Below are 5,000 nucleotides of genomic sequence, written 5' to 3'. Positions count from 1 at the left end.
TTTGTCTGACGACAAGCAGCAGCAGCAGCAGCAGCAGCAGCAGCAGCAGCAGCAGCAGCAGCAGCAGCAGCAGCAACAGAATAAGAGAAGTAAAATAAAAAACTTTCACAATGCGGCCATACCACCCTGAAAGCGCCCGATCTTGTCTGATCTCGGAAGCTAAGCAGGGTTGGGCCTGGTTAGTACCTGGATGGGAGACCGCCTGGGAATACCAGGTGTTGTAGGCTTTTAATTTTTTCTCACAGTCCGGGGAGAGCTTTTTGCCATGTGTTTCTTGCTCATCATCAAAGCTTTAAACCCTTATTTGAACCTTCTCACCTTCTCTGTCCTGTCCCAGGGCTTATAATTCTTTCTGTCTGACGACAAGCAGCAGCAGCAGCAGCAGCAGCAGCAGCAGCAGCAGCAGCAGCAGCAGCAGCAGCAGCAGCAACAGCAGCAGCAGTATAAGAGAAGTAAAATAAAAAACTTTCACACCTGCGGCCGTACCACCCTGAAAGCGCCCGATCTCGTCTGATCTCGGAAGCTAAGCAGGGTTGGGCCTGGTTAGTACCGGGATGGGAGACCGCCTGGGAATACCAGGTGTTGTAGGCTTTTAATTTTTTCTCACAGTCCGGGGAGAGCTTTTTGCCATGTTTCTTGCTCATCATCAAAGCTTTAAACCCTTATTTGAACCATCTCACCTTCTCTGTCCTGTCCCAGGGCTTATAATTCTTTTTGTCTGACGACAAGCAGCAGCAGCAGCAGCAGCAGCAGCAGCAGCAGCAGCAGCAGCAGCAGCAGCAGCAGCAGCAGCAGCAGCAGCAGCAGCAGCAGCAGCAGCAACAGAATAAGAGAAGTAAAATAAAAAACTTTCACACCTGCGGCCATACCACCCTGAAAGTGCCCGATCTCGTCTGATCTCGGAAGCTAAGCAGGGTTGGGCCTGGTTAGTACCTGGATGGGAGACCGCCTGGGAATACCAGGTGTTGTAGGCTTTTAATTTTTTCTCACAGTCCGGGGAGAGCTTTTTGCCATGTGTTTCTTGCTCATCATCAAAGCTTTAAACCCTTATTTGAACCTTCTCACCTTCTCTGTCCTGTCCCAGGGCTTATAATTCTTTTTGTCTGACGACAAGCAGCAGCAGCAGCAGCAGCAGCAGCAGCAGCAGCAGCAGCAACAGAATAAGAGAAGTAAAATAAAAAACTTTCACACCTGCGGCCATACCACCCTGAAAGCGCCCGATCTTGTCTCATCTCGGAAGCTAAGCAGGGTTGGGCCTGGTTAGTACCTGGATGGGAGACCGCCTGGGAATACCAGGTGTTGTAGGCTTTTAATTTTTTCTCACAGTCCGGGGAGAGCTTTTTGCCATGTGTTTCTTGCTCATCATCAAAGCTTTAAACCCTTATTTGAACCTTCTCACCTTCTCTGTCCTGTCCCAGGGCTTATAATTCTTTTTGTCTGACGACAAGCAGCAGCAGCAGCAGCAGCAACAGCAGCAGCAGCAGCAGCAGCAGCAGCAGCAGCAGCAGCAGCAGCAGCAGCAACAGAATAAGAGAAGTAAAATAAAAAACTTTCACACCTGCGGCCATACCACCCTGAAAGCGCCCGATCTCGTCTGATCTCGGAAGCTAAGCAGGGTTGGGCCTGGTTAGTACCTGGATGGGAGACCGCCTGGGAATACCAGGTGTTGTAGGCTTTTAATTTTTTCTCACAGTCCGGGGAGAGCTTTTTGCCATGTGTTTCTTGCTCATCATCAAAGCTTTAAACCCTTGTTTGAACCTTCTCACCTTCTCTGTCCTGTCCCAGGGCTTATAATTCTTTCTGTCTGACGACAAGCAGCAGCAGCAGCAGCAGCAGCAGCAGCAGCAGCAGCAGCAGCAGCAGCAGCAGCAGCAGCAGCAGCAGCAGCAGCAGCAGCAGCAGCAGCAGCAGCAGCAGCAGCAGCAGCAGCAGCAGCAACAGAATAAGAGAAGTAAAATAAAGAGCTTTCACACCTGCGGCCATACCACCCTGAAAGCGCCTGATCTCGGAAGCTAAGCAGGTTTGGGCCTGGTTAGTACCTGGATGGGAGACCGCCTGGGAATACCAGGTGTTGTAGGCTTTTTCTTTTCTCACAGTCCGGGGAGAGCTTTTTGCCATGTGTTTCTTGCTCATCATCAAAGCTTTAAACCCTTATTTGAACCTTCTCACCTTCTCTGTCCTGTCCCAGGGCTTATAATTCTTTTTGTCTGACGACAAGCAGCAGCAGCAGCAGCAGCAGCAGCAGCAGCAGCAGCAGCAGCAGCAGCAGCAGCAGCAGCAGCAACAGAATAAGAGAAGTAAAATAAAAAACTTTCACACCTGCGGCCATACCACCCTGAAAGCGCCCGATCTTGTCTGATCTCGGAAGCTAAGCAGGGTTGGGCCTGGTTAGTACCTGGATGGGAGACCGCCTGGGAATACAAGGTGTTGTAGGCTTTTAATTTTTTCTCACAGTCCGGGGAGAGCTTTTTGCCATGTGTTTCTTGCTCATCATCAAAGCTTTAAACCCTTATTTGAACCTTCTCACATTCTCTGTCCTGTCCCAGGGCTTATAATTCTTTTTGTCTGACGACAAGCAGCAGCAGCAGCAGCAGCAGCAGCAGCAGCAGCAGCAGCAGCAGCAGCAACAGCAGCAACAGAATAAGAGAAGTAAAATAAAAAACTTTCACACCTGCGGCCATACCACCCTGAAAGTGCCCGATCTCGTCTGATCTCGGAAGCTAAGCAGGGTTGGGCCTGGTTAGTACCTGGATGGGAGACCGCCTGGGAATACCAGGTGTTGTAGGCTTTTAATTTTTTCTCACAGTCCGGGGAGAGCTTTTTGCCATGTGTTTCTTGCTCATCATCAAAGCTTTAAACCCTTATTTGAACCTTCTCACCTTCTCTGTCCTGTCCCAGGGCTTATAATTCTTTCTGTCTGACGACAAGCAGCAGCAGCAGCAGCAGCAGCAGCAGCAGCAGCAGCAGCAGCAACAGAATAAGAAAAGTAAAATAAAGAGCTTTCACACCTGCGGCCATACCACCCTGAAAGCGCCCGATCTCGTCTGATCTCGGAAGCTAAACAGGGTTGGGCCTGGTTAGTACCTGGATGGGAGACTGCCTGGGAATACCAGGTGTTGTAAGCTTTTTCTTTTCTCACAGTCCGGGGAGAGCTTTTTGCCATGTGTTTCTTGCTCATCATCAAAGCTTTAAACCCTTATTTGAACCTTCTCACCTTCTCTGTCCTGTCCCAGGGCTTATAATTCTTTCTGTCTGACGACAAGCAGCAGCAGCAGCAGCAGCAGCAGCAGCAGCAGCAGCAGCAGCAACAGAATAAGAGAAGTAAAATAAAATACTTTCACACCTGCGGCCATACCACCCTGAAAGCGCCCGATCTCGTCTGGTCTCGGAGGCTAAGCAGGGTTGGCCCTGGTTAGTACCTGGATGGGAGACCGCCTGGGAATACCAGGTGTTGTAGGCTTTTTCTTTTCTCACAGTCCGGGGAGAGCTTTTTGCCATGTGTTTCTTGCTCATCATCAAAGCTTTAAACCCTTATTTGAACCTTCTCACCTTCTCTGTCCTGTCCCAGGGCTTATAATTCTTTCTGTCTGACGACAAGCAGCAGCAGCAGCAGCAGCAGCAGCAGCAGCAGCAGCAGCAGCAGCAGCAGCAGCAGCAGCAGCAGCAGCAGAATAAGAGAAGTAAAATAAAAAACTTTCACACCTGCGGCCATACCACCCTGAAAGCGCCCGATCTCGTCTGATCTCGGAAGCTAAGCAGGGTTGGGCCTGGTTAGTACCTGGATGGGAGACCGCCTGGGAATACCAGGTGTTGTAGGCTTTTAATTTTTTCTCACAGTCCGGGGAGAGCTTTTTGCCATGTGTTTCTTGCTCATCATCAAAGCTTTAAACCCTTATTTGAACCTTCTCACCTTCTCTGTCCTGTCCCAGGGCTTATAATTCTTTTTGTCTGACGACAAGCAGCAGCAGCAGCAGCAGCAGCAGCAGCAGCAGCAGCAGCAGCAACAGAATAAGAGAAGTAAAATAAAAAACTTTCACACCTGCGGCCATACCACCCTGAAAGCGCCCGATCTCGTCTGATCTCGGAAGCTAAGCAGGGTTGGGCCTGGTTAGTACCTGGATGGGAGACCGCCTGGGAATACCAGGTGTTGTAGGCTTTTAATTTTTTCTCACAGTCCGGGGAGAGCTTTTTGCCATGTGTTTCTTGCTCATCATCAAAGCTTTAAACCCTTATTTGAACCTTCTCACCTTCTCTGTCCTGTCCCAGGGCTTATAATTCTTTCTGTCTGACGACAAGCAGCAGCAGCAGCAGCAGCAGCAGCAGCAGCAGCAGCAGCAGCAGCAGCAGCAGCAGCAGCAGCAGCAGCAGCAGCAACAGAATAAGAAAAGTAAAATAAAGAGCTTTCACACCTGCAGCCATACCTCCCTGAAAGTGCCCGATCTCGTCTGATCTCGGAAGCTAAGCAGGGTTGGGCCTGGTTAGTACCTGGATGGGAGACCGCCTGGGAATACCAGGTGTTGTAGGCTTTTTCTTTTCTCACAGTCCGGGGAGAGCTTTTTGCCATGTGTTTCTTGCTCATCATCAAAGCTTTAAACCCTTATTTGAACCTTCTCACCTTCTCTGTCCTGTCCCAGGGCTTATAATTCTTTCTGTCTGACGACAAGCAGCAGCAGCAGCAGCAGCAGCAGCAGCAGCAACAGCAGCAACAGCAGCAACAGCAACAGCAGCAACAGAATAAGAGAAGTAAAATAAAAAACTTTCACACCTGCGGCCATACCACCACGAAAGCGCCTGATCTCGGAAGCTAAGCAGGGTTGGGCCTGGTTAGTACCTGGATGGGAGACCGCCTGGGAATACCAGGTGTTGTAGTCTTTTTCTTTTCTCACAGTCCGGGGAGAGCTTTTTGCCATGTGTTTCTTGCTCATCATCAAAGCTTTAAACCCTTATTTGAACCTTCTCACCTTCTCTGTGCAGTCCCAGGGCTTATAATTCTTTCTGTC

General features: G+C 49.8%; 12 non-coding genes and 2 pseudogenes across 12 annotated transcripts; all 14 read left to right on the top strand.

The window, feature by feature from the left end:
- The first annotated feature begins 108 nt into the window (after window positions 1–108).
- LOC128479375 (5S ribosomal RNA) lies at window positions 109–227 on the top strand. The gene has a single exon (XR_008350256.1). It is a non-coding gene; the product is annotated as a 5S ribosomal RNA (ribosomal RNA).
- Window positions 228–472: 245 nt separating this feature from the next.
- On the top strand, window positions 473–591 carry LOC128477303 (5S ribosomal RNA). Its single transcript, XR_008348282.1, has one exon. It is a non-coding gene; the product is annotated as a 5S ribosomal RNA (ribosomal RNA).
- Window positions 592–855: 264 nt separating this feature from the next.
- On the top strand, window positions 856–974 carry LOC128477102 (5S ribosomal RNA). The gene has a single exon (XR_008348088.1). It is a non-coding gene; the product is annotated as a 5S ribosomal RNA (ribosomal RNA).
- Window positions 975–1,189: 215 nt separating this feature from the next.
- LOC128479442 (5S ribosomal RNA) lies at window positions 1,190–1,308 on the top strand. The gene has a single exon (XR_008350320.1). It is a non-coding gene; the product is annotated as a 5S ribosomal RNA (ribosomal RNA).
- Window positions 1,309–1,556: 248 nt separating this feature from the next.
- LOC128476519 (5S ribosomal RNA) lies at window positions 1,557–1,675 on the top strand. Its single transcript, XR_008347527.1, has one exon. It is a non-coding gene; the product is annotated as a 5S ribosomal RNA (ribosomal RNA).
- A 296-nt stretch (window positions 1,676–1,971) lies between these two features.
- On the top strand, window positions 1,972–2,080 carry LOC128480495 (uncharacterized; annotated as a pseudogene).
- A 237-nt stretch (window positions 2,081–2,317) lies between these two features.
- LOC128479224 (5S ribosomal RNA) lies at window positions 2,318–2,436 on the top strand. The gene has a single exon (XR_008350108.1). It is a non-coding gene; the product is annotated as a 5S ribosomal RNA (ribosomal RNA).
- Window positions 2,437–2,669: 233 nt separating this feature from the next.
- Window positions 2,670–2,788, top strand: LOC128477101 (5S ribosomal RNA). The gene has a single exon (XR_008348087.1). It is a non-coding gene; the product is annotated as a 5S ribosomal RNA (ribosomal RNA).
- A 218-nt stretch (window positions 2,789–3,006) lies between these two features.
- Window positions 3,007–3,125, top strand: LOC128478986 (5S ribosomal RNA). The gene has a single exon (XR_008349881.1). It is a non-coding gene; the product is annotated as a 5S ribosomal RNA (ribosomal RNA).
- Window positions 3,126–3,341: 216 nt separating this feature from the next.
- On the top strand, window positions 3,342–3,460 carry LOC128479332 (5S ribosomal RNA). The gene has a single exon (XR_008350216.1). It is a non-coding gene; the product is annotated as a 5S ribosomal RNA (ribosomal RNA).
- A 240-nt stretch (window positions 3,461–3,700) lies between these two features.
- Window positions 3,701–3,819, top strand: LOC128476518 (5S ribosomal RNA). Its single transcript, XR_008347526.1, has one exon. It is a non-coding gene; the product is annotated as a 5S ribosomal RNA (ribosomal RNA).
- Window positions 3,820–4,037: 218 nt separating this feature from the next.
- Window positions 4,038–4,156, top strand: LOC128476516 (5S ribosomal RNA). Its single transcript, XR_008347524.1, has one exon. It is a non-coding gene; the product is annotated as a 5S ribosomal RNA (ribosomal RNA).
- A 251-nt stretch (window positions 4,157–4,407) lies between these two features.
- Window positions 4,408–4,526, top strand: LOC128477537 (5S ribosomal RNA). The gene has a single exon (XR_008348504.1). It is a non-coding gene; the product is annotated as a 5S ribosomal RNA (ribosomal RNA).
- A 237-nt stretch (window positions 4,527–4,763) lies between these two features.
- LOC128480669 (uncharacterized) lies at window positions 4,764–4,872 on the top strand (annotated as a pseudogene).
- The last annotated feature ends 128 nt before the right edge of the window (window positions 4,873–5,000 follow it).

This window comes from Spea bombifrons, chromosome 2 (assembly GCF_027358695.1).
Source record: "Spea bombifrons isolate aSpeBom1 chromosome 2, aSpeBom1.2.pri, whole genome shotgun sequence".
Classification (NCBI taxonomy): domain Eukaryota; kingdom Metazoa; phylum Chordata; class Amphibia; order Anura; family Pelobatidae; genus Spea; species Spea bombifrons.
Note: the sequence above shows the minus strand (reverse complement) of the source record. Positions and strands in the feature narration are given on the sequence as shown.